We start from the raw sequence: 26388 nt of genomic DNA, 5'->3' as shown, positions 1-26388 counted from the left end.
ACAGAAGATGAGGTTTATGACAATGTTGTTTATAGTATTGTTGTTTGATTTACTTCTTGGAGATTTACTAGTGATTCACACTATGGTACAGGTCTTTTTTATTTTGGTTTAGTTTGTTTCTGATGTGTGCACATCGTTTCTGATTGCTTTTTTTCTGTGATGATTACTGGTGTCGCGTATGTCTTAATCTTCGGTTCCAACTAATCTATAGTTGTGGACTTGGGTATCGCCCTGGTCACTAGTTATCTCAAAGAAGCGGAGTTTTAGAATTCGTGCTATATTGTGGTCTTGTAAGGTGTAAATAGAAACATTTGTCATAACCTCATATCCCCGTATACAAGATAGAGACCACTCAAGATGGCCGACTTCTGATTTACAACCTTGATGGTTTTTATCAGTTGTTATAAATGGCCTGTTAGAAGCCTGGTGGATTTCATACGGAGTAAAGTAGATGAAAAGACAATGTATTCTACCGCTTTCCTTCTACCCATGAACAAAATAGAAAATAGTATGGCTTGTTCTGTCATTGTCTATGATTAGAAATTGTCACTTAAATTCAATGTATATCTGAATCAAATCACATCTGTTATTGTAGTTTGGGCGTATTAGTTATCGCCCCACGTCCGTCAACAATTTCTTGTTAAAAGCGATAAAGGCTAGACTTTTTGACGGATGACTGCAGAGATTTTTATCCAATTAAAAAAAAAACGTTCGAATATACTACCGTTACACCATAATGACAGTCGAGTTCGAATTTCGTCAAAATCAAACTGAAACTGCTGGACAAAATGGCCGGTCCCTGCACACAAATATTGTAAATTATGTAATATCAAGTTTGTGGACCCTCTAAATGTCACAATTTTTATCCGATTTTGATGAAACTTAACACATGTGTTTATATCCCAAAGATCTCGGTTCCTGTCTATATTCGCGCATATCAGACTTTAAAATACAGATGTGACGTCATCCTTTGATGTTGGAGTACCATTATTTCAAATAATCGTACGGGCAATGTGCCAAGCGTAACTTCGTAAAATATTGAACTTGAGTGACGTATTTCATTGCAAAGCACGTGCAAGTTTCTGTATTTTAAGTTGTTTAATGATCTCGAGCTTAAAGGGACAATAACACTCTTGCTGGCTTGAAAGCTCCAGAAAATAAATAATATCTCTATCTAAGTACTAGATGTTTAAGTGTCCTACCTGTTGTGTAAATTATCCATTTTATCCTATTTTACTTGTCCAGAGGGTTCGAAAATATTTTTAAATCGAAGTTTCATTTGAAAAGGTTTACGTTAGACGTTTCAAACCATTATGTTGAATTTTTCACAATTTTTAAATTCGGTGTGTTTAGATGAAATTTGTATCATCAATTAATTGAAATATTCTAAAATAGTACAATTTGTTGACCAGAATAAAGATTGGGACATATTATTCAGTTACAACAAGAGTGGTATTGAGCCTTTAAGACATTATGTAATATATTCTAAAAACATTCGGGCCTCACGGCCCTCATGTTGTTACAATATATTACTTAATGTCTCGCTCTCGACCATTAAACAATACATAACTTCCTGGATTATGGCCCCTGATTGTACGAAAAATCACATTTTTAGCTTGTGGATCCTCTAGATGTCACAATTTTAAAATTATATCACCGTTACACAATTGTTTATGATTTCGGATAAGCTATAGTTGAAACATAGCTGATGTGTGGGTGTATCTCCCACCTGGTGATTCACGTCTCGTTGTTACTTCACTCATGTTATTTTGGGACTAACATAAAGCTGTCTTTGTTTACAATGGTCATGTATGAAATGCGAGTTTGGGTAATATCGTCCTGACTGTGGTATCTCAACCCACTCATCTTTTGTTTCAACTGTACAGGGTTCTTCTACGCGCACGCTAGTGTACATGGATGGATCTCGATTTATCGTCCCATTCCAACGACTAGGTACACTTTCCTTGTCAGTTCCGCAGGCTTTGCCCTTGGCAAGTGGGTCACGGGCTTGTAGAATCCCGAAGGTTCTTTCCAGTCCACGCTAAGATTCGAATCCGGGACATTCTAATTAAGAGTACAGTACCCTAACCGCATGACTTTCATGGCCCCTGTTGATGTATATATCATCCGTTGACGCTTGTCGGTTTACTGTATATATTTTTATGTATATAATACCCCTTGTCTCTTTACTGTATATTTATAAATTAATTTATGTATTGTTGAAATTTCAGTTTAAAGCTTTCTAGTTTTGTTTCTCATCAAACAGTTACTGAAAATAAGTCTTTCATTGCCGAAATAACGTTTTCCTAATTGAGTAGTAAATTTAATTGTATTTATAATTTAAAGCATACCACTAAACTCACTAACTCTCGTACTAGTTGGCTGAATGTAAAGTGTCACACGACTGTTTTAATTAGGATAAGGCTCCCCCAATACCCCCCACTCCCCACCATAAAAAAACCCACATACATTTGGTCAAATATTTATATGGTACAAGTCATAAATCATTGTAAAAATGTTTAAAAGAAGTACAAATTACTGTAGTTTGTAAAATATGTTATTTACTTGGTAGTTTCCCAGTCGTGTGGGTTTTTTTTAAATAGACATCCGCAATATTTATTCCGTCAATCTTTTATTTGAATATATATATACTAAACGTTGCTTGTTTATCTTGTCAAACAATGAACATTTGGCTTTAGCTAAAATAAAAAGCTAACATTGACTGGGTCTATCAAGGAATATGCAATTAGTAAAACTTCAATTTTTATATTTTATATTTGAAAGTTTATATATTATGTTATGTTGATAACTTATAAAACATTTAATCATTTTATATTTGAGAGTTTATATATTATGTTATAACTTTTATTAGATTTATAACCTATATAAATTTTAATTGTTGTATATTTGACAGTTTATATATTATGTAAACACTTATATTTGGATTTCTTACAGTAATAGAGGGGTGTATAATGCATTTAGTCAAGTGACAGGGAGTAGGGTAGCGATTTCCTTCTACTGTTAAAAGACCCATGCACGCAAGGGAATAGTTGAAAAAAAATTCAACCATGTTAGTCCCTAAATGATGTACATGTAGTTTGAATCGAGTGAACGTTACTCCTCTCTAGTTATTTTATCAACTACTGTTATGGTATCTGTGTGAACATCCTATAAAGCAGTCTTCTAAAACCTTAATTTCCATCACCATAGCCCCGCCCCAAGGCATGGTTTCCTCAAATCATTATTACCCAGCATTTTTTGTTCTGTTAATAGAATAATAGAATAGAATATTACTTTTACTTAGATTTAGAACCCAGTTTGATTTATATATATATATATATATATATATATATATATATATATTTTCATTTTTCACAGATATTATCTAAATACCACATCCCATTTATTTTGGGGAAAAGGTTGGAGACACCAACAATGTACATTCTTCTTGTGTTTGTTAATAATAAGTATTCGAACGGTTCCAAAAAAAAAAAAAAAAAAAAAAAGCATAAGCATATGCTTCATGACCTAACAAAAGCACATATAGTTAATTTAACTTTAATACAAAATGTATTTATCTACATTTTCTGTCCCCCCCCACCCCCATCACGTTATACTGGTTCGGTTGTGAATAGTGCAGATATTCCATTTTATTAAAGTATATTTTGCTGTCAGTATTTAATACTTACATGACATAGCAAATAGTTATAGATTTAGTAAATATTCATATTAGAGATATAGTAAATGTTTTTATAGATATAGTAAATATTTATATTGTTATATGTATAAAAAATATTTATATTGTTGTATATATATATATATTGTTGTAGATATATATGGTTATAGATATAATAATTATTTCTATTGTTATAAATATTGTATATTGTTATATGGTTATAGATATATTGTTATATGGTTATAGGCATATTCTTATAGATATAGTAAATATTTATGTTGTCATAGATATAGTAATTATCGTTATGGATATAGTTAATTGTTACACTAAATATTAAAATTGTTATAGATACAGTAAATATTAAAATTGTTATAGATATAGTATATATTGTTATAGATATAGTATCATTGTTATAGATACAGGATATAGTATATATTGTTATAGATATAGTATATATTGTTATAGATATAGTATCATTGTTATAGTATATATTTGTATTGTTATAGTATATTTATATTGTTATAGATACAGTGGCCAAGTAAGAAAGATGCTGGCTGGCTAGCCGCGAGGTCACGGGTTCGCTCGCTGTCTAGTTGTTTGGATGGGACCAAAAACTGAGGACCTGTGTACACATCGGCGTACACGTAAAAGATTCCTTGGGAGTTGGAATTCCATATAAGAGCAGGCCGTAGCGCCACTACCCGGGCAAAATTTCCCTCATATCCCAGTCGGAGTAGGAAGTTAAACCCCATTTCATTTCGTTATAGAATTAGTAAAAATTATAAATATTGTTGTATATATAGTAAATTTATATAGTGTTATAAATATAGTAATTATTAATATTGTTATACACATAGTAAATATTTATATTGTTATATATATACAGTAAATATTCATATTGCTATAGGTATATAAAGATATATTGTTATAGATATAATAAATATTTATGTTGTTATGGATAATAGTAGATATAGTAAATATAGATATAGATAATATTTATATAGATATAGTAAATATTTATATTGATATATTAAATTATATTGTTAGATAAGAGGTGAATAGAGAAAGAGTAAAATATGAAAATAAATATTCAACAGCCTAATAAAATTATTTTTTAACAAATATTTTTATACTCATATGACATAGTAAAAAGTTATATTGTTAAAGATCTAGTAAGTATTCATAATGTTATAGATAGTATAAATAATTATATTTTTGAAGATATAGTAAATATTTATATCGTTATATAAAAATATAGATGTCATAATTATTTGTATTGGTATATAGTATATTGTTATATATTTATAGATATAGTAAATATTTATGTTGTTATAGATATAGTAAATATTGTTATGGATACAGTTAATTGTTATATTATATATTTATATTGTTATATATAATGTAAATATCTATATTGTTATAGATATACTAAATATTTATATTGTTGTAGTATATTGTTATAGATATACTAAATATTGTTATAGATATACTAAATATTGTTATTCAAAAATATTGTTATAGATTAAGTAAATTGTTATATTATTATAGATCTAGTAAATATTCATATTGGTATAGTAAATAGTTATATTTTAAAAGATATAGTAAATATTTATATAGTTATAGATATAATAAATATTTTTATTATGAATATAGTATATTGTTATATGTTTATAGATATATTGATATAGTAAATATTTATGTTATAGATATAGTAAATATTGTTATGGTCATAGTTAATTGTTATAGTATATATTTATATTGTTTTAGAAACAGTAAATATTTATATTATATATATATATATATATATATATATATATATATATATATATATATATATATATATATATAGTAAATATTAATATTGTTATACATATAATTTTATTGTTATAGATATAGTATATTGTTATATATTTATAGATATAGTAAATATTTATGTTGTTATAGATATAGTAAATATTGTTATGGATATAGTTAATTGTTATATTATATATTTATATTGTTATATATAATGTAAATATCTATATTGTTATAGATATACAAAATATTTATATTGTTTTAGATATACTAAATATTTATATTGTTATAGATATACTAAATATTGTTATAGATATACTAAATATTGTTATACAAAAATATTGTTATAGATTAAGTAAATAGTTATATTATTATAGATCTAGTAAATATTCATATTGATATAGTAAATAGCTATATTTTAAAAGATATAGTAAATATTTATATAGTTATAGATATAATAAATATTTTTATTGTTATGGATATAGTATATTGTTATATGTTTATAGATATATTGATATAGTAAATATTTATGTTATAGATATAGTAAATATTGTTATGGTCATAGTTAATTGTTATAGTATATATTTATATTGTTTTAGAAACAGTAAATATTTATATTATATATATATATAGTAAATATTAATATTGCTATACATATAATTTTATTGTTATAGATATAGTATATTGTTATAGAGTATATTTATATTATGGTATATGTTGTTATGGTATTATTTATATTGTTATCTATACAGTAATTATAAATATGCTGTCCATATAGAAAATATTTATATTGTTATAGTTTGGTAAATATTTATATTTTTATAGATATAGTAAAATCATATTGTTATAGATGTAGTAAATATATATATAGTATTGTTATAGATATAGTAAATATTCATATTGTTATAGATATAGTATATTGTTATAATATATATTAATATGGTTATTTAGTAAATATTTATATTGTTATAGATAAAGTAAATATTCATATTGTAATAGATATAGTAAATTATATTTTAGATAAAGTTAATATTTATATTGTTATAGGAATAGTATATCTATTTGGTTACATATATAATAAATATTTATATTGTTCATGTACCAGTACATAAAGATATATATATTTTAAAATCTTGTTTGTTTTTATGCTGCTACATATAAAAAAAACGAAGCGTCCTACATTTCATTCAGGCATTTCGATGTTCCGAAAATAGGGGGTGTAGCAATTCAGGAAGGGCTTACAAAAATTGCACGAAAAGATCTTTTCCATTCTCAACAATAGATCTGGGATAAACATTAAAGGGTTTGTGGAGTTATTGAATAAGTCACCTCCCTTTATTCAGAGCCCATCACAACATGGACCTTATAATATTATAAGGTTCATGATCACACTAACTAAATTCGAGGGTTGGTGTCTAGTGGTTTGGGCGGCACGACAAACCGAGGTCCCGTGCACATAGTAATAGAACCATAATCATTGATAGTTGAAATTTCACCCATAACTCATTGCATGGCATACGCCCGTCTTCATTAGCCCAGTCGGAGCAGAAAAGTAGGACGTTAAACCCCATTTCATTTTGATTTAATTCGGCGTCATGGCTTGTCTGTGCTGTATTCGTACAGAAAAAAACATAGCAATATACCCCACCCAGTGGTCTAGTGTTGTGTTGGACACCGGAGCAACACGTAACAACCTATAGCACTGTTACAACCCCTATTGTAATAATTGTAATAAAATTTCAATTAACCCCTATTGTATTATCAACCCCTATTGTAATAAATTAAATAACTTTAATAAAATTTTACTTAACCCCAATTGTAATATCAACCCCTGTTGTAGAGTGGTTCAGAGACTCAAATTTCTGTCCTTATAAAAAAACTGACCCACTTATCTGTCCGATTGCATCTTCGAGAAATTTTCTGAAGTGAGCAAAGTTTAGTCCCGCGCGGCAGGATAAACTCATTACAACATTTCGGGATTTATTTTTATTTAGTGGTTACAACCTTTGTTTACGTGGCGCTCTCTTTATGATAGGAAATAAATATTTGCTAGCTCTAAATACGCAGAACTATTTGAGACCGGAACATAACCGAAACATAACCGAGCGCTCGAGATATTAAGGTCGAGCTCTCGAGATAGTTAAATCGAGCGCTCGAGATAATTAATCCCCCGACACACACACACACACACACCCACACATACACACTTCATCCCATGCTCATCACCACCAGGCACCACTAAATATTTCCCGTTATATTTACCCCCTTCCAAGTAGGGAGTATATCACATGTTATTATACGAATCAATAATTGTATATATCGAGGTTACAGAGTTTTGCTAGGAGAGGCTGACATTTCCTCTAATCTAGAAGCTCGGGTCTGATCCAAGATTATTTATTTCATATGTAGGAACTGACCATTGCTTAATTTACCCTGGCGCAAGTGGCGCGATCGTGTCGGGCTTCTACATTCACCTCGAGATATTATTTTTTTTTTGTGTCCTAAATCAGCCACCGTAAGATTCCCCCCATTTCGATATAGAAATTAATCCTGTCATGACTACTCAAATGAGTCAAAATGTCTAAAAATGCCCTTATTTTTATTGCTTATATAACGTAGATGGGATCTACATGTTTGTCAGGTTTAGAAATAGCTCCAGCTTTCCTACAGAAAATTGAAAATGGGCTACACCGAGTTAATAATGTACAGCATATGGGTTTGTACAAAATGTTCAGGGGTTAGGGATACATGTTTCAGTATAGATCTCTAATATTACAATCAATGCAACTGGTTTGCCATTTTTCTGTTTGCATATTGTCCACAGATTCTAAAAATATATTTCTTGCCCGTCTGGATATTTAAAAAAAGTGGAAAATTATTTGTATTTTGAAAGATGCTACATGTAAATTTTGTACGTTTTTCATGACATGGCTGTAAAAATTATATTTTTGAAAATAATTCCAAAATTGTGAGTGTTTTCTTTGTAGTTGGTTTGTAAATTGTCTAATTTTTTCACAGAACTCAGATACTGCCTTTAATAAGAAAGATTTTTAAATTTTAGCACATGGACCTGAGATGCACCAGTGTACATAAAGCAGCAATGTATACTTAAAGGGACATCATTTTTGCAGTTATTCTTTGATTTTGATTCTTTCACCGGCATGTTGCCAGAACACATGGGAAGCAAATAAAAAAGGCCTTTTGGTGATACCTGAAGTTTCACCCCTATATAGGACACAGATCACCAAATATTCCTACGCCGTCACCAACGAAACAAGGGCCAAAGCTATTTTAGTCTCCCTCTCCCTTTTCCCTTTTCCCCTTTTGTATGGCGATTTTTGTTGACTTTTTGTTTTGGTGTAGAATCGAAGAAAAGGGTTTGAAAATACATTTTCTGCCAGGTTTTGGTGAGTATTCATAATTTTGACGCGGAAGGATACAAGAGTTGAGAGGTTGGTTAGGTTGAAATGTAGGGCCTAAAATTGCATGTTTACTTATCTCTACTTCCAGCTTGTGTATCTCAAGTTTTTCATGAAGAACCTCATACGTGCTTTTGAGCAAGAGGTTGCCACATGTTGCTCCATCAGTGGTAGAAAGCGTTCTACCCAACGAAAATTCGGGAAAAAGTTAGAGACGGTCTAAGATACGAGAATTAACATTAAAGTCAATGGGGGAGTCTTTAGTGATCTGTGGCCATCTGCCTTGATTATGGAAACCGGGTAGATTTTGAAGCATTTATAACATATTTCCAAATGGTTATATCTTCAAAGATCAAATGTGTCCAGACTTCCATTGTTGATGAATGAAGTTTTTATGTTAAATCTTATCATATAATGTTAAAATAATCCCGAAATAGTTTCTGTTTGTTGTAAAAAAAAATTGAGCATGAACCACTCTACCTATTGTAATAATTGTAATAAATGTATTTTACCATACAAAAAATTCGACATCTAAATTTATGTCACGTTCGGTTAATACTATCTATTTTAAAGGGTGTCATATTTATGTTAATAATAAGAATAATAGTAATAATAATAATAATAAAGCGTACTGATATTCATTTAGGTTCGTACGATTTTAAAGTTCCATTGACGAGATATTTAAATATGAATCTTCACCTGTCTGTGGATCTGTGGTAACGTCGCCTGCTTTGGTAAACCTCATTTTTATCTTTGTTGCCTCGCAGACTGCTTCAAAATCTTCTATTTTTCTCACTAACTTAATTGACCCATCGCGGTTTTTTATGAAGATGATCCCATCACTACACCATGTTTGCAAAATGTTCTTTTCTTTTAATAGTTGACGGGCTTTAAAGTCAGAGTAGATCTAAGTTTTGTCAGATCATCATTGATAAAAATGTTATTTCTTTTCATTACATCAGCTATAAGTGACAAATCTTTATCAACAGCACCATTAGTTTCATGGGAATTTAACGATGTTTCTTCACTTGCGTTACTATTTACATCTGTTTTGGGCGTTCTTCATAACGGCCTGTTCCGTATAGTAAGTAACCCTTGAAGAAACTCACTATAATAGATCTGGTTTTCGACACGGGATGATATGCTTCAAGGGGGCCTACCCTATGACTCCTGTTTATGTCATGTTTGGTAAGTGGGACATTAATGATTTTTCCTACCTCAATCACCAATTGGCCAGTGGCCCCATCTTGTTTTTCAACGATTCCTGATATGCGCACCACATGTCTCCTACCATACTGTTCCAACTCGTCGCGCTTATTATAGATTTCTCTAATTTGGGCGTTCTTCTCTTGAATCTCTTTCTCTAAATGTTCTACTTTAACCTGTAGCTTTAAGACAGCATCAGCAATCTGGGGGCTTATGATGTTTGGCAATGTATTAGCCATCTTAAACACTGCTCTCTCATCTTTTAGAACAAGGAGAAATTTAACTATCAATTTGTACTCATTTTCAAAGTCCAGTTCGTTTTCGGAATCGAGCGCTAAGTCAAAAGTTTTTGACTTTCTGGGGTTAGCAATACTGGAGGCTGAAGTAAGTCGCTTCCTCACTTTTTCAAGTGACATAATAACATTTATGATACATAAGCCTCTCGATGCTTAAATTACTAAACACAAAAAGTTTATAGACACAATCAACAGCTGGGAACCTGCACGTGAGAAGTGGTTATGATGATAGCGACATTGATGATAACGAGAGAGAGATATGGGGTTTAACGTCCACTCGACACAAACTAGGTCATTTCGGGACTAACATATGGTTTAATTTTATTTTAATAATTCGCTTGCGCGTAGGGTCTTTAGCAGTGGGAGGAAACCGGAGGACCCGGAAAAAACCCACAAGTTTGGACAGGTGACCCTACTCCTTGTCACGTACAACCGGGGATTCGAAACCACGCTAGTTAACTCAATGACAGGCTTTATGATACAGCGCGCACGTGCTAACCATTCGGCCATCCAACCCCCACTCTAGTTATAGACTCCATCACAACATCAACAAAGCATATTAGACAATAATCAGCAAATATTGAAATGCAAATACCTATGCAGGTTTTGATATGACAAATAGTCATGAACACTTGACATGCTTTGAGAGTATGTTCACAGATGAAGAACTTATCGCTCCAACAGAACCACTGAGCTATACGTGCGCGACGCAATAGCGCCATACACGTGGGAGGGGTTCATTGTCAAATTTGACACTTCAAGGAAGGGTTGATGAAAACTGCCGCGTGCTGGTGGCTAAGTGGGCAAGACGCTGGCTCGCTAGCCTGGAGGTCGGGTGTTCGATCCCTGCATTGGCCGAGAAAGTTCACCCAGATTTTCCGGCGTGGTTCCCCCTTGTCAGTAATGCAGGATGGAGGGCCTGACAAGGACAGCTGTCTAGTCGTTCGGATGAGACGAAAAACCGAGGTCCCGTGTACACATTGGCGTGCACGTAAAAAATCCCTTGCCAATTGGAATTCGATATAAGAGTAGGCCGTAGTGCCGCTGTCCGGGCAAAATTCCCCTCATAGCACACTGTATGGCGTATGCCTGTCTTCATTAGCCCAGTTCGGAGCAAAACAGTAGGACGTTAAACTCCATTTCATTTGTATAAGATTTACGTTTAATTTGCAATGAGACGTCTTCAACATGATGAACGTCTACGTGCTATTGGCATGTTTCTAATGGGTTCTACACAGCAAGCAGCAGACTCATGTGGAACCGGTACCAACAAACACACAATGTTGATGGTAGACCTCGTTCAGGTCGTCCTAGAGCCACTACATGAGTCCAGGGTCGATACATTCGTATACAGGTCCTGCGAAATCAAGGACAAACGGTCAATCAGCTTTCTGTAAACTTGTACCAAGTTACAGGAATTTGAGTTACACCCCAAACGATTAGAAATCGGCTACATGCAGCCCATTTGCATGCGCGACGACCGCGTGTTGTGCCCCCGTTAACTCGCCAGCACATGGCAAACAGGTGTCAATGGCGTAGGCAGGGTAGAAATTGGGGTAATCGTCGATGGCGCGTGTAATGTTCTCAGATGAGTCAAGATTTACTCTGGATTTCACCGATTGGCGTGCTCGCGTTTGGAGGCGTGTAAATGAGCGTTAACGTCAGACAGCATGACGGATTCGGGCGTGGGTCTGTTATGGTGTGGGAAGGAATCACCATCACTGGCAGAACGGATTTGCATATTGTTCAAGGAAGGGTCACTGGTGTGTACTACCGTGACCACATCCTGGCACTGATAGTTCTGCCCTTTGCTCAACGTGCAGTTCGACGTTTCATCTTTCAAGATGATAATGCCCGTGCCCACCGCGCTCGTGTCGTGAATGACTAGGTCCAGCATGTCTGGGACATGATCGGGAGACGTGTTAGTCGACGTCAATGTCAACCGACAACCCTGCAAGAATTGGCCGTGGCACTGCCAGAGGAGTGGGTCAGATTGCTAGCTCCAAATCGTGATTGGACGGTTGATTAGGAGCATGCCACAACGAATTGGTGGAGCAATTACTCATTATTATTAAGACAAAAATCAAAAACGTCCATTTTCACTTTTGACAGTGTATCTCTTTGCGAGTGAAATGGGTCCGTCACGTGTAGACAATTGGCCTGTTATTGACGTACACTGGTTACTTCTAATAAAAATAGTCGTGCATTTCCGCAGTTTTGTATTGTTTAGGAATATCCCCTACTTTTTTTTGAAAAGTATAATATATTCAACCCCCATTCAAGAAATCAATAAAAGTTGGTCAGAGAGACTCACTTACACAGCCTCCCACTTGCCGCCATCTTGGCCGTGCTTGGCTGTCACTGTTTTCCTCATCCATGTGGTTATAAGATTTTGACCTAACAGCAAATAGACCCGATACAAAAGTGTTTTCAATTAGGTAATTTAGATCTATATGATGACTGATTTTGATGATAGCCTAGATACTATCTTCTGTTGACCGAGCTGACAAGGACAGCTGTCTAGTCGTCCGGATGGGACGAAAAACCGAGGTCCCGTGTACACATTGGGGTGCACGTAATAGATCCCTTGACAGTTGGAAATAGATCCCTTGGCAGTTAGAATTCAATATAAGAGTAGGCCGTAGTGAGGCTGTCCGGGCAAAATTTCCCTCAAAGCACACTGTATGGCGTATGCCCGTCTTCATTAGCCCAGTACGGAGCAAAACAGTAGGACGGTAAACCCCATTTAATTTCATTTCATTTCTGTTGACCGAGGGGTGGGGGGTGGCCGAATGGTTAGCACGTGCGCGCTGTATCATAAGGGCTGTCATTAAGTCATCTGGCGGGGTTTCGATTCCCCGGTTGTACGTGACAAGGAGTAGGGTCGCCTGTTCAACCTCGTGGGTTTTATCCGGATCCTCCGGTTTCCTCCCACTGCTAAAGACCCCTACGCGCAAGTGAATTATTGAAATAAAATTGAACCATGTGTTAGTCCCGAAATGACCTAGTTTGTGTCGAGTGGGCGTTAAACCCCATCTCTCTCTTTCTCTCTCTCTCTCTCTCTCTCTTTCTGTGTTGACCGAGCACTGAAAACGCCGTGCGCATTTGAAGATATAAAGACTTCAATGGCTAGATTTATCGACATACTGAAATCTTCTGCAGGGTTGCAACGCCATAGATTCTAACACTTGACCGTCTTGTCCACTGTTCAAAGTCGTTTACTATTTTTGTTGCAAAAGTAGCGATCCCTTTAGCGCCCTCAAGTTCAGGCTAGAGACGTCACTCAATTTCAATTTGTCCTTCAAGCAGATTTTTCAAAGATATAATTTCATGCTTAAGATTCTGTAAAGCGTATTCTGGACATTCAGCCATAGTTTTATCCTCATTTGATAAATTGTTGGGGTTTTTTTAAAAAAAATTTAAAATTTTGTTGTTGTTTTTGCTGGTCGCAGTGATTTTACAGTGGATTTTACGGGATTTAAAGTTGCTGGCGAGAAGCTGTCACTAGAATTCGAACTATTTTTTACGCTTGGTTGATTCGTCGGTCGGCTTGCCAATTATTTAGTAACTGGCTATACGTGTATATGTATGTGCCCCAATAAATTAATGGGACCCCCTTGTATCTACTTTCAGATCAAAAAAGACTAATTGATCGAGAAAAGTGTTGATCTTTGAAACCAACTGACGTCAGGTACTAACTACATGTTGACATGTATATCTCTGAAAGCATTAAAACCAGTGTTTCATATTGTAAAAGACAAATCCCTATATCCTACCTTTTGTTATTCTAATTTTCATATTAGCTTTTGCATAATAAATATATTAAAGCAACACCCACCCTCTATGCTCGTACCAATATTCTAATCAGCTTTTGAACTAACGTCATCCGTGCTGTTTTTCTATTTACCATGTTAGTTGTGATTAAGGTAAATGTGATTAATCTTCCCCTTTAAGTTGTTTTGCTATGCTTCCCTCTTTTTTCGTTCCCGCTGACATCATAAAAGACCTTTATGAGATGATATTTGAAAGAATAACAGTAATTCGTTTAATATACTAATTCGGGGTATAAGCCGCTTGGCCATAAGATCTTGACTTTGTATGTTGATATATGGTATATGTGGGATTTGCCAGGAATTAAGTACATGTGATGTTATTAGAGGTTTAATGGCGATAAATATGACATGACATGTTAATAGCTATTGAAAGCTTGTACTGTAAGGTTCTATGTTTACTAACGAATGCCTATTAGTCCAGGAAACAGTAATTACCTGAATAAGACACTTTAAGTAAACACAAATTTAAAGGGAAAAGCCCCCTTAGTCTTATTCCTAAAGTTAACATTTGTATGAAATAAAGGTTAAAGAATGCATAAATCGTAAAACCATAGCTGTGTAGTTAGTTTTTTCTGTTGTGGCACGTGCGATTCGAGGAGAAATGTAAAAGAATACACCATTTAATAACCGGATTGACGATGCCCGCTATATTTTGTAGGATGTTTAGTTTATTAGATATACCCCCAACACTACCATCATCATTTCTACCTTTTATCTGTTTGTTCCATAAAGCTGTTTTGAATTACACAGGAGGGAAAAATAAAAACAACATGACATATAAATAACATTAGGCACTAAGGTTAAGAAACAAAAGCACCCAATAGCAAGACACGCCACCCCACCACCCGCCAGCACAGTCCCACCCCCATCCCATCATCTACCACAGAAAAAAAAGTAAGGCATGATATATTTTAGATTGCCTTTTACTGTCATTTATTTATTTCATATAGCACCTACTTAAAACTGAATCCGAAAAGACGTAAGATTTCAATGTTTATTTTGTGTAAATAATTCCATCAAATATCCTTAACTGTTTTTTTTTAAAGAATTCCAACAAGACTCAACATGTTTTTAAATCACTTATACCCATAATTTATCAAAGAATGTCAGTCACGCGACATATTCTAATCGCTTGTGGATTAGGACCAACAAATAATATGTTATCTAAGTGACAGAAATTAACATGAGAAGTAAATATTTTACAGATGACGTAAATTAGATCACAATTTCATTGAACCTATAAAAAATGACACAATTTATGAATTGTTTACCAAAAAAAAAAAAAAAAAAAAAAAATAAAAAGAAACAAATGATTGCCATGCTAGATACGCCCTGATTTTGCAATAGATGGACGGGAATATCAATACAAAGCTCTCCTTGTACCAATGTTTCTCATCCATTTAGAATCTGTAGCGTCCGTCACGTTCACAATGTTTTCGGAAATGAGACGGGGGGGGGGGGGGAGCTTTGGTAACTTCAGAACGGAATGTCACGGAATCCTCAATATCGATAGGGTTTGTCCGGGCCCTAGCATGTTATTGGTCGAGGCAGGCCACTTTGAAGATAGTTATGTCTGCACACTGGTGTTTCAAGCTACTACTCTTCAACGAATTCCAAACTGTTATGCGCCTTCCAGCGCGTACACCGGTACACCACTGTAAATTTTTTTTTGTCATAACTGAAACGCGTGGTAATAAAATATTTTTCTATAAAACCTGTTGTTATAATCATAATAACAAGAGATTTATTTTCTACCGCGAATCTGGGCATTCCTTTATCTCAATCTTTATATCAATCAAAACATTCGTGTATATAGTTTTCTTAAAGATGCAGTATGTAAGATTTGGGTAGAGAGCTGACTGTTCTCGTTATAATAGTTCAAAAATAGATAATGAAAAGGGACTATGTTGAAAATTTCAGTCAAGTTGCATCATTCATCATTCTGAACAGAGTTATGGCCGTTTGAAGAATAGTATAGTCTCGATTATCATTGTTACTGCTGTTACAATAATAAACAAAGTCTCGATTATCCAATATTTTAATTATATTATTAACTGTCAATCGTGTTTAAATCCGTTGAAAATCATAATCATCCAATGTTGGAGAGTTGATTAATGGCTTGATTTATATAACATTTAAAAGATCTGCATGAGGCAGATTTAGCTCTTACATAATGTACTTTTAGCCGTTTTGGCTTTTATCATATTTTATCAATATATAAGTGTTAACGCCCGCCTCCACCGATGGTGATACCTGGGTCCCATTATCGCTGACAAATTGTTAAGGTTATCCAAATCAGGCAACATTTCTCTTAGGAATTCAATAGTCATCTCAGACGTATTAGAATCTGTAATAAATACCTCGGCCCATTTAGAATATGCATCAATAATAACAAAGAAGAGCATCTTATTCATAAAAGGTCCAGCATAATCAATATAAATACGTTGCCATTTCTTATAAGGGAAAGAACAAGTTTGTAATGATACATAAACACGGGGATTTCGTATCTTTCTCCAACCTTCATCCTTCGAAATAAACGTCATCATTATTTGGTCCTATTCTTACCGCAGACATGGGACATCGTAGGCCCTCTCATAAGAGAGATACGTAGCGCAGTCTTGTCTGTGGTGTCATTTAGATTAAGTCGGGGTATAGTTAGTTTGCCCTTCATTGTGCTATTGGTGGAATGCTCTAAGTTTCTCCAAAGTTCTACATTTAGCAGTTTTCTTCGTGAATGGCTTCTACACGAAGGGCTAGGTCAAATATATATTTTCAATGACCGATGCGTTTTAAGCTACTCTTCGAATTCTAACTACCAAGGAATTGGTAACGTACACAACAGACGTGTACATGTACACGGGCCTGTTTTAATTTTGTCTTATCCGAACAAGACTTTCCAGAACATAGTTTACGGGCCAGAACTGTATTAAGTTATAGACAAACTGAATTCAAGAGCAATATTTATAATGGAATTAGAATTAGGAAGCCATACTTTGGTAGTGTCTCGACGTTGATGTAACTTGACCAAGCATTCGAACTCAGACACACAAGACAAAATAGTTGCGCTTGATATCGTGAAAAGAATCTCAAAATAATGCAGTGTATAAATATTTTATACACGTTTATTTATCCTTAGATCTACTGTCTCCATGTTGGATAGAATTTTGAAGTAACATAAAATATAATAGTATAATGTTGTTTTTCCACATTAATTATTCAGTGTGTTCCACGAGATTTAATAGAAATGGGAACGCGTTTAGGCGTACATATGTGTAACCGAAACATTGGTTTTATGATGAATGTAATAATTATATACACATGGGATATAGTGTTTTTTTCTATGACGTCTAGTATTAGTTCTAATAGAACTGATGATGCAGCTACATTAATCATTATTACTTGCAATCACCTGTAACACATGTCTATTGTTAATGATACATAAGATCTAGATAAAGAGCTGGCCGTTCTTACTATAATAGTACAACAATAGATAATGCAAACTGAATATATTGAAAATTTCAATTAAATTACTTTATTCTGACCCAAGTTATCATTGTTTGTAGTTTTGACAATATGTATGCATTGATTGTTTATTATCGTGACCACGGTACTGGTATATTCGTAACTTAGACTCGCTCCTCCATTTTTAAATTAACGGTTCTAATCTAGTTAAAATCTCGAGCATCCGATGGCACTGAAAGTTGGCTATGCTCTTGTAATGTTAATAAATGTCTAATTAATAATTAATATAACATTTAAGGCCCAAAGAAAGACCTGAAATAGGACAATTTATAATGTATCTTTAATAGTATTATATGGACCAGGAACCGAGCAGTGATATTCGAATTATAATGTCCATGGAACAAGCATACCAAGCTCCATGTTGATCATTTTTTTAATCGTTTGGGGACCATTTCCTAGTCCAAGAATTTGTAACTCTTCCAGCAAATAATTGTACTGACATTAATTTTTTAAGGATGCGCCTACGCGAAAAGAAAAGGTTAAAAATCACGAATTGCATTATTAAAGAACCAGCTTACGTACCTTGTATAACTTTGAACTAGCCAGATAAAAAGAATTTTCCTTTATTCAAATTAAGAATTCTGTTAGGAATCTGTCAGTGATGTTTATTCCATGTTCATCCTCTTAATGGAACCATCAATTTTTACTTTATAATAAAGAAAAATACTAAATTTAACATCTAAATTTCAGTGTTAGGAAACTTTCAAAACAGGATTTATTTGTATGCTTTGTTGCCAGTGAACACGAATTCGCGCGCGTATTTTGGTGCCAGTTTCACCAAATCATATTTTCCGCACTAGTTACACACAAGAATATAAAATAAAATGTGAGTGCTACATTACTATTAAATTTAAACGTTTGTTATCATAAAAGGAAGGTGAATTTGCTATCAATAATAATGATAATACTTCGGCACCATTTACAAAATGGAAGTAGAAAACACAATACTCAGTAGTTAGAAATGTAGCTCTAGTAAGGAAGTTTCTGAGGCTAGGTGGTTGACCGTTACTATTGATTGATTCTGTGTTATGAAAATTATCTTTAAGATTATCACTAAAAAGGAGAACTGGTATCACAAATATTGTTTAAAACATGTTTGCTATGTATGTCGAAATGAACGTAATACAAGTAAAGATATTTATTTTTTATTTGGTCGTTCTTGCATTAATCAGACCTGGCCTTTTCAATCCCTATGTCAATAATCTTAGGCGGATAATCTTTTTCGATAAGTTTGATCTCAATTCATCAAGTCCGTGAATTCTAATATCTATAACTATAGTACAGAAAGAGTAGTTTATTTTTAGCATGACGAGGATGAAATGACTTAAAAAGATAATCATTTTTAGTGTCTGTCTCTGTATTTAGTCTTTTCGTTATAGTTAGTTCAATAGTGAATTATATTTATATCTAGGTTAATATTTAATAGTTTTTGCAAATCTGCTATTTTGGCAAAGTTTAATGAGAATACGTCGTCTAAAATCTCATTTTGGGATTACTAAGGTCTGGTCAACGAACTGAACCCATGACACAACATTTAATTTGCATAAAGTTTAATTTGCATCAATTTTCACTTTCCAAATACGAAGGTGTTATTCCTGATTTATACGAGGTAACCTATCAGTTCAATAACTGACGGCCTCCAGGCACAGATTAAGTGAGATATTACTATATGTATATAGAGACTTAAGACCTCATAAATTACGCCCCCCCCCCCAACATCTGAATATTAAAATATTCAATGTTTAAAATTCTGTAATTGAATTACACGGTTTGTCGTGGTGTCTTGGTGTCGGGTTAAAATGTCGTGATGTGGGATTGTCGGGTTGTTGCCGTATGAAGGGCGACACCACGACATTACGATTTGATACAAACCAGCCACCATAAATATTATATCTCACATTTAAATCTTGTCCTTGGTTCAGACAGTATTTTTAATAATATATTTTATCTTCTGAAACACCTATTAGAATCAATAACTTATTCATAGGTGTTCATGAACCAAATGCACCAAAATCTATTTTCGCCCCGTGGAAAATATATTTTTTTTTGGTCATTTATAACATATATCTAATTACAACACGTTTGTAATGTTCAAATGATTTTCATCTAAAGTGGGGCTTTTGTCGGCCTTACAACTGAGAGCAATACAACTGGGCCCTGGCTTTTCCGCAACAGGGAGCAACTGGCTTCAACTGATGTCAAACAGGGCCTATTTTAACGTGCCTACAGACACGGAGGTGCCTCGAAATAAAAGATCCGTGCTTCGAGATTCATAAATCCGTGCTTTGAAAAGATGGTATGTATCCTTGTGAATCTGAAAAAAAAATGCATGAGGAAATTTAGCAAGTTTGCCATTAGCAATCATTGTGATCATCAGTCACTGCATATGATTTCGTTTAAATTTCGTGTTTTGTCTATAAATATCTGAAAATAAATCTGTTGATGACACAAAGTTTGTGAGCTATCTAATGTGATAAATTGGGAAAATGGGAGCACGAATCTTATCGATAGTCAGCATTCCACGACCTTCAGTTCCGGAGTTAAGCCCCTTTAAAAACTTTGTGGAAGCTATAGAGGCTACCGTTTTAACCGTGTTTTTTTTTTCAAATTTGATGTTAAGCATTGGGGTCATGAGACAACACACCCCATCGATATTCAGCGATCGTGACCTTCCGTTATCGAGTTACCAAACTTTTCCAAAAACCTTGTGAACGCGATATAGGTTCATATTCGATGTGAGGCATGGAGAATGTGAGCCCTATCGATTTTCCAAGGAATATTTTATTACACTTCTGGAGAGCCTTTGTTTTACGACTAATTGTTCACGATTTCATAAAGTTTATTCTGACATAGTAGAGCTGATAAAGGTAATGGAAGAAGCTAAATTGAGCCTATCAAGTTCTGAGTGGACAAAGTTTCGGAAATTTTGTCGGAACCCAAGGGGGGGGGGGGGATACCCATCAAACAACTTCCATCTCCAGAAACCGTGCTTCGTCAATAAAACCTTGAAATAGGCCCTGACTGAAGATAGGTCAACCAGAGCTCCTCTTATACGTCGTTACGACTTAGTGCTCATACAACTTACTGTAAATGGACAGACTGGAAGCTAACGAGGGTATTAACTTATCAAGTGTCAAGTTTCTTTACATACTAAGTTCTATAATGAACATTCTCTGCTCAGGTTAAGCAGAATAATATGAAATATGATCGCTCGATGCATTATAAAAAGGCAATTGTACAGGTAATTAATGAGGGTCATCTGGGGGGGGGGGGTAGGCCTATACATGTTTTATTAGTTTCGAGGCCTCGAGGGCGTGTTAGACAAAAGGACATCTGGTGAGGTCGGATATGGTTCTTTCCCGAACTTTTGATATCCCTTTTCTGTGGCAGTGAGTGACACTTCGGAATTGGAGACCAACACAGACTCACATCCAGTTACGTAGTTTTCAATTTCTCTTTTTGCTCAAAGTTTTTGTCTAGTTGTCCGCTGGTTTGTATTATTGGTTTTTATATTGGTCGTTATATGTGGTGTAATCTTCCTCAACATGTACTATCAGTGTCTTTAATTTAAAATTTAAGGTGTATTTCCACTCTGATCTTCATTCCTGTGGTTATAACCTCACCTTATTTTCAAAACGATCTTCAACAAATTCGTGACAAATTTTATGAATTAATTACAATTCGTTTCGTTCATTTTTTTCCGGCAATTATTGAACTACATTGTCAATTTAGTGTAACAGCAAAAATAAATTGATTGACGTCTGATAATAATCAAAATGCCATGGATCGGTTTAATCTCATTAAACCTACATGTTAATTTGTGATGCGTCATGTCAGTGTTTCGGTGTTTTGTCTTATGAATTGGGTTTAAAATTGAATGGAGATTTTTTTTATTTAAATATGTGTTCTTAAATTGATAATGTAAATTGTTATTATTAGTGGATGTACCGTAGGAGGCATCAGGAAAACAGTAGGTGTACGCTCAAAATAAATACGCATCGGATTGATTCCGGTAATCGATTTTCCCAACACAGCGAACGCTATTGGTAACTTTGGAACATCGAATTCATTTTGAAAGTAGAGGCCGTTAAAGATAACATTGTCGTGTTCCCGACTGCTTTTTGCTTCCACGAAAACATGGTAGGAAAATAAGAGAAGCCGCACTGGGATAGATCGATCACTGGCGTTTTCCAGGAACTTCAGAAATCACGAAGACATATAAACACTAATAGAATAGGTTATATTACGGTTTCAGTATAAAGTTTTATGTGTACGCACGTTGATAAGTTTGTGATGAGAGCCAGTAGAGTTTTAGTTGAGATATAATTGGATTGAAACAATTGAAGAAGAGAGATGAGAATTTCATGGCCTTTATATTGATTATGAACTGGAAATTTGTCGAACTGCATATACACACACCCTACTCAACTCATGATTAACGGTTTTATTTTATGAGTTTTAAGCGAAGTACATGTATATATGAAAGCCTGTGTTATTTTACTCTGATTCTTGTATGGTGAGTATTATTTTATGTCAATCTCTGGTCAATCTAATTTATTTTGATTTTACACTAGCGTGAACGAAACATCTAAAAATAAACTAATCGTAATGATCATCTGATTTAAATTAAGGTTTTAATCACATTGTGCTGTGATTGTCTGTGGAAAATAATTCTACGCCAAGACATACAGTATCATTTAATTTTCACTTTGATATATAAGAACCATTTGCTTTCAAATCCATTCCACAGACACAGACTGTCAATCGGTTCGGAAATGTTTTTCCGGATCTTTAAATTATTAATTCCCTCTTCACCAAACCAAACTTCGAGCCACTTTGGGGGAGTAAGGCGCTGGCTTACTAACCAGAAGATCAGGGGTGAGATCCCAGTGATTTTCCGGGATTTCCCATCGTGGTTTCCCAATATCAGTAGCACAGGAAGGATGGAAGGCCTGGCAAGGACCAGTGTTTATTCCTTCGCATATGGCACTAAAACCCGAACCCTTGACAGTTGGAAATCGAATTAAGAGTAGGCAAAATTTCCCTCATAACCCACTGAATGGTGTATACCGTCTTCTTTATCCCATTTGGTGCAGACACCCATTTTCATTTTATTTCATCTATAACCCAAAAGAATCTCTTGTATTCTTTTTAAATTAACGTTTATGTATCAGGTTTGTGATGTTTAAGTATGTTATTCAGCTTCTAAGTCAACCTAATAGTCAAACTAATTTCAGTGAGTATTTTGCACGAGCGGTCATTAAATTCCTTGAAAACCACTAAAACATTGTACGGCTTTTAGTCTGCCACATAAAACATTCAAATCTGGGGTGGATTGGTTTAAAATCTTCTACATTACCTAAAAAAAACTGTTTTTCAGATTAAATAGAAAATGTATTTTTACAAATCATTGAAGACCTTCAAAACGGATATGACGTCATAAGATGACGAAATAAGTTTAGCTCTCATGATAATATTCGGCAATGGCCAAAATGAGCCCTACGTCTTGAATTCATTTTTATTAATGCACAAAGACAATGCACGTATTCTTGTATTCAACATCGTGGTGTAGTTTCTAAGACCATCATTTGTATAAATAATTTATATTGAATCTAATGCCACCTGATACTAATAATTTGAATTGTAGTGGAATTTCCAACGAGATTGTGGCTATCTGATTGTAAATATATAAATCACAAAATAGAAGGACAATCAATCAGTGGATCGCATTGGTGTAATTTCCTAGAAGCTTTCATAACATCAACTATATCTACCATTACATTTAATTGTTTTCATCGGTGATACGACTAATGTTTCCAGCATCGTCTGTTCCCATTCTCGACCCTCGGAGCACCGGCAATCAATGGCCCCGTTATGGAATCGTATAGGGGTCAATTGCGTGGAAGATACAGCGACATTAATTGGTAATATGTCAACATATTGTGACCGTTGCGATGATTTTACCCCCGAAAAGACAAATTTACTGAGTTAATTGAATTAACGGGCTATGCATGTCGACATTTCGTGTTAACTGTGCATGTTTGTACTAAGATATTGACATTCTGAAGCTGTCAACATATTTCATTTCGTCGTTGTATATGTTGACATAATATTCCCATGCGATATGTCGATATATACTTAGGCGAAATGTAATATGTTGAGAAAGCATTATCTTAGCGCAAACGTGTGCACGGAAAACGGAATGGCAACATAGTTCAGCTCTGAACGTAAGTCGCGTTTCACTCGCCGTCTACGTTCAGCCCGGGCTGATTGGCTTCTTGTCGAAACTTTTTATCTCCCCAGTAAAGTTTACTGCGCAATTTCTACGAAGAAAAAAATTGTCAACCCGATCCTTGATCGCCAAATGAATCCCGACAATATGTTCTACATATTTATAACATATTTATCGAATCCGGGTGATTACGACGCCCTTCATATTACGAAACCAATGCTTCAGTCGGAAAACGAACTCTACTGGCAAACGTAAACTTCAAAAATGTTCTTTTGTTAGTTCCATTGAACAATAACCAAACCATATATAGTTATTCATTATCAGTCTTTGGTCGCTCAACTCAGCAAGCACACCTTGCTTGCTAGTGTTCTCTTCAAAACTTCAAAGATTTGGTTTCCATAGTTTCAAGGTCTTCTTGACTAAATGAAAGAAATGCGTTCGATACCAACCGTTTGTATTAAAATAGTGAATCTAAAATGCTACTATACGATTTATAGATCGGGGTGTTTTGTCTTGTGTATCAGTACCTGAAACATGTATGTAACACTACAACTTTTAACAGATCGTTTTATTTTTGTCCTATGTAACAGTATCAGTATCTTATGTATCAGTATCTGAAATATGTAACAATCGGGTTTTTTTTTTGTCCTATCATATCAGTACTTGAACTATGTAACAATACTACCTTTAACAGATCGTTGTTTTTATTATTTTTGCCCTATGTAATTAGTACCTGAATTATGTAACAATTATACTATTCAAAAAAAGTAGGGGATATTTGATTTTTAAGTGTTATTAAAGTCACCTAATGAAACTGACGAAGAAACAAATGACAAAATGAAATGAAGTTCACATTCATCGATTTATTCCAAATGATCGTTAGACTAAGTAAGGCACAGACTGACCATTATAAGGGTAAAATGATACCCGGGGTCAAACAGCAAAGTTACCACAGCATCACAACCAAGTCAGTAACGGGTAAATCCTCCTCTGTTTGCCAAACAAGCATTGATCCGACGTGGCATACTCCTAATGAGACGTCTAAGGTCATTTTGGTCCAGATTGTCCCATTCCTGTTGCAACGCAGCAGCAAGTTCTTGGACATTGGCAGGACGTTGTTGACGTTGACGTAACCTCTGTCCAAGCATGTCCCAGACATGCTCGATGGGGGAGAGGTCGGGACTCAGTGCTGGCCAAGGTAATGTGGTGATGTTCTGTTGTTGGAGGTAACCTGTAACGATCCTGGCCTTGTGACATCTTGCGTTGTCATCCTGGAAGATGAAACGGCGGCCATGACGTCGTGTGAACGGCACAACATGGACTGCCAAGATGTTATCCCGGTAGTACTGGCCTGTAACACACCCTGCAACAACATGTAAAGCCGTTCTTCCAGCAACAGTGATGCCTCCCCACACCATAACAGAACCACCCCCAAATCGATCATGTCTGATGGCGTTAACGTCTTGGAAGCGCTCGTTTCGACGACGCCACACCCTCCTACGTCTGTCCAAAAAATCAACAGTGAACCTTGACTCATCTGAAAACATCACATTGCTCCAGCGTCGATTATCCCAGTCTTGACGATCGCTACACCAACGACGTCTTGCCTGAATGTGATGATCTCTCAAACAAGGGATCACGCGAGGACGTCGGGCGCGAAGGTGACCCCTATGCAGTCGATTCCGAATCGTCTGGCCACTCACTCTCACACCAGTGTCTGTTTGAAGACGAGCGCTGATCTGATTTGCTGTGATGACACGATTTCTCAAGGCCAAGGTACGGATAAATCGATCCTGGGCTTGAGTTGTCGCCCTTGGTCGACCTGAGCGTGGTCTGTCCTGTACAGATTGTGTATCACGGTATCTGGACCATAGCCTGCTTATGACAGACTGAGAAACATTCATCGTCCGCGCCACAACCGCCTGTGTTGTGCCGATCTGTAGCATGCCAAGGGCACGTAACCTTTCATTTTGGGTAAGCCGACGCATATCAAAATTTGTTTTCTGGTCACTAAAACAATTAAACTGATGTTTCCACCCTGGAATTCAATGCCACAATACCTGTAACATTCAATGTCAGAGTCGTGCAAATCTTGGGTTGGACCCCCATGATGATCCCAAGCATCACCTGCATTCCATGCGGTAGCTATTGGTGCGTTTGGGCGTCACATGTAACTGGAAATGTTTCTTCTGTTAGGTTCTATAGTGACTTTTTTCGTAGTCATTTGCATATTTTAGTATTATGCCCCCAAAATCAAATATCCCCTACTTTTTTTGAATAGTATATAATAGATAGTTTATTTTTGCTTTGTGTATCAGTATCAGTGACGAAGAGCTTCTATTGGTGTTGAAGTTGTATAGAAATTTATACATTTGATAATATTGATGCGATATCCTATGGTAAATGAATG

The 26388-nt window shown here is 34.9% G+C and overlaps 1 protein-coding gene across 1 annotated transcript in view; it reads left to right on the top strand.

The window, feature by feature from the left end:
- Positions 1–21858: 21858 nt before the first annotated feature.
- LOC126823274 (equilibrative nucleobase transporter 1) overlaps positions 21859–26388 on the top strand; it is a 72503-nt gene continuing 67973 nt past the window's right edge. Inside the window, exon 1 of the mRNA XM_050552007.2 lies at positions 21859–22262. The gene's annotated coding sequence lies outside the window, so the exon portion shown is untranslated. The remainder of the gene's footprint in view (positions 22263–26388) is intronic.

This window comes from Patella vulgata, chromosome 6, assembly GCF_932274485.2.
Source record: "Patella vulgata chromosome 6, xgPatVulg1.2, whole genome shotgun sequence".
Taxonomy (NCBI): Eukaryota; Metazoa; Mollusca; class Gastropoda; family Patellidae; genus Patella; species Patella vulgata.
The sequence above is the reverse complement of the archived record's forward strand: the minus strand, read 5'-3'. Positions and strand labels throughout refer to the sequence as shown.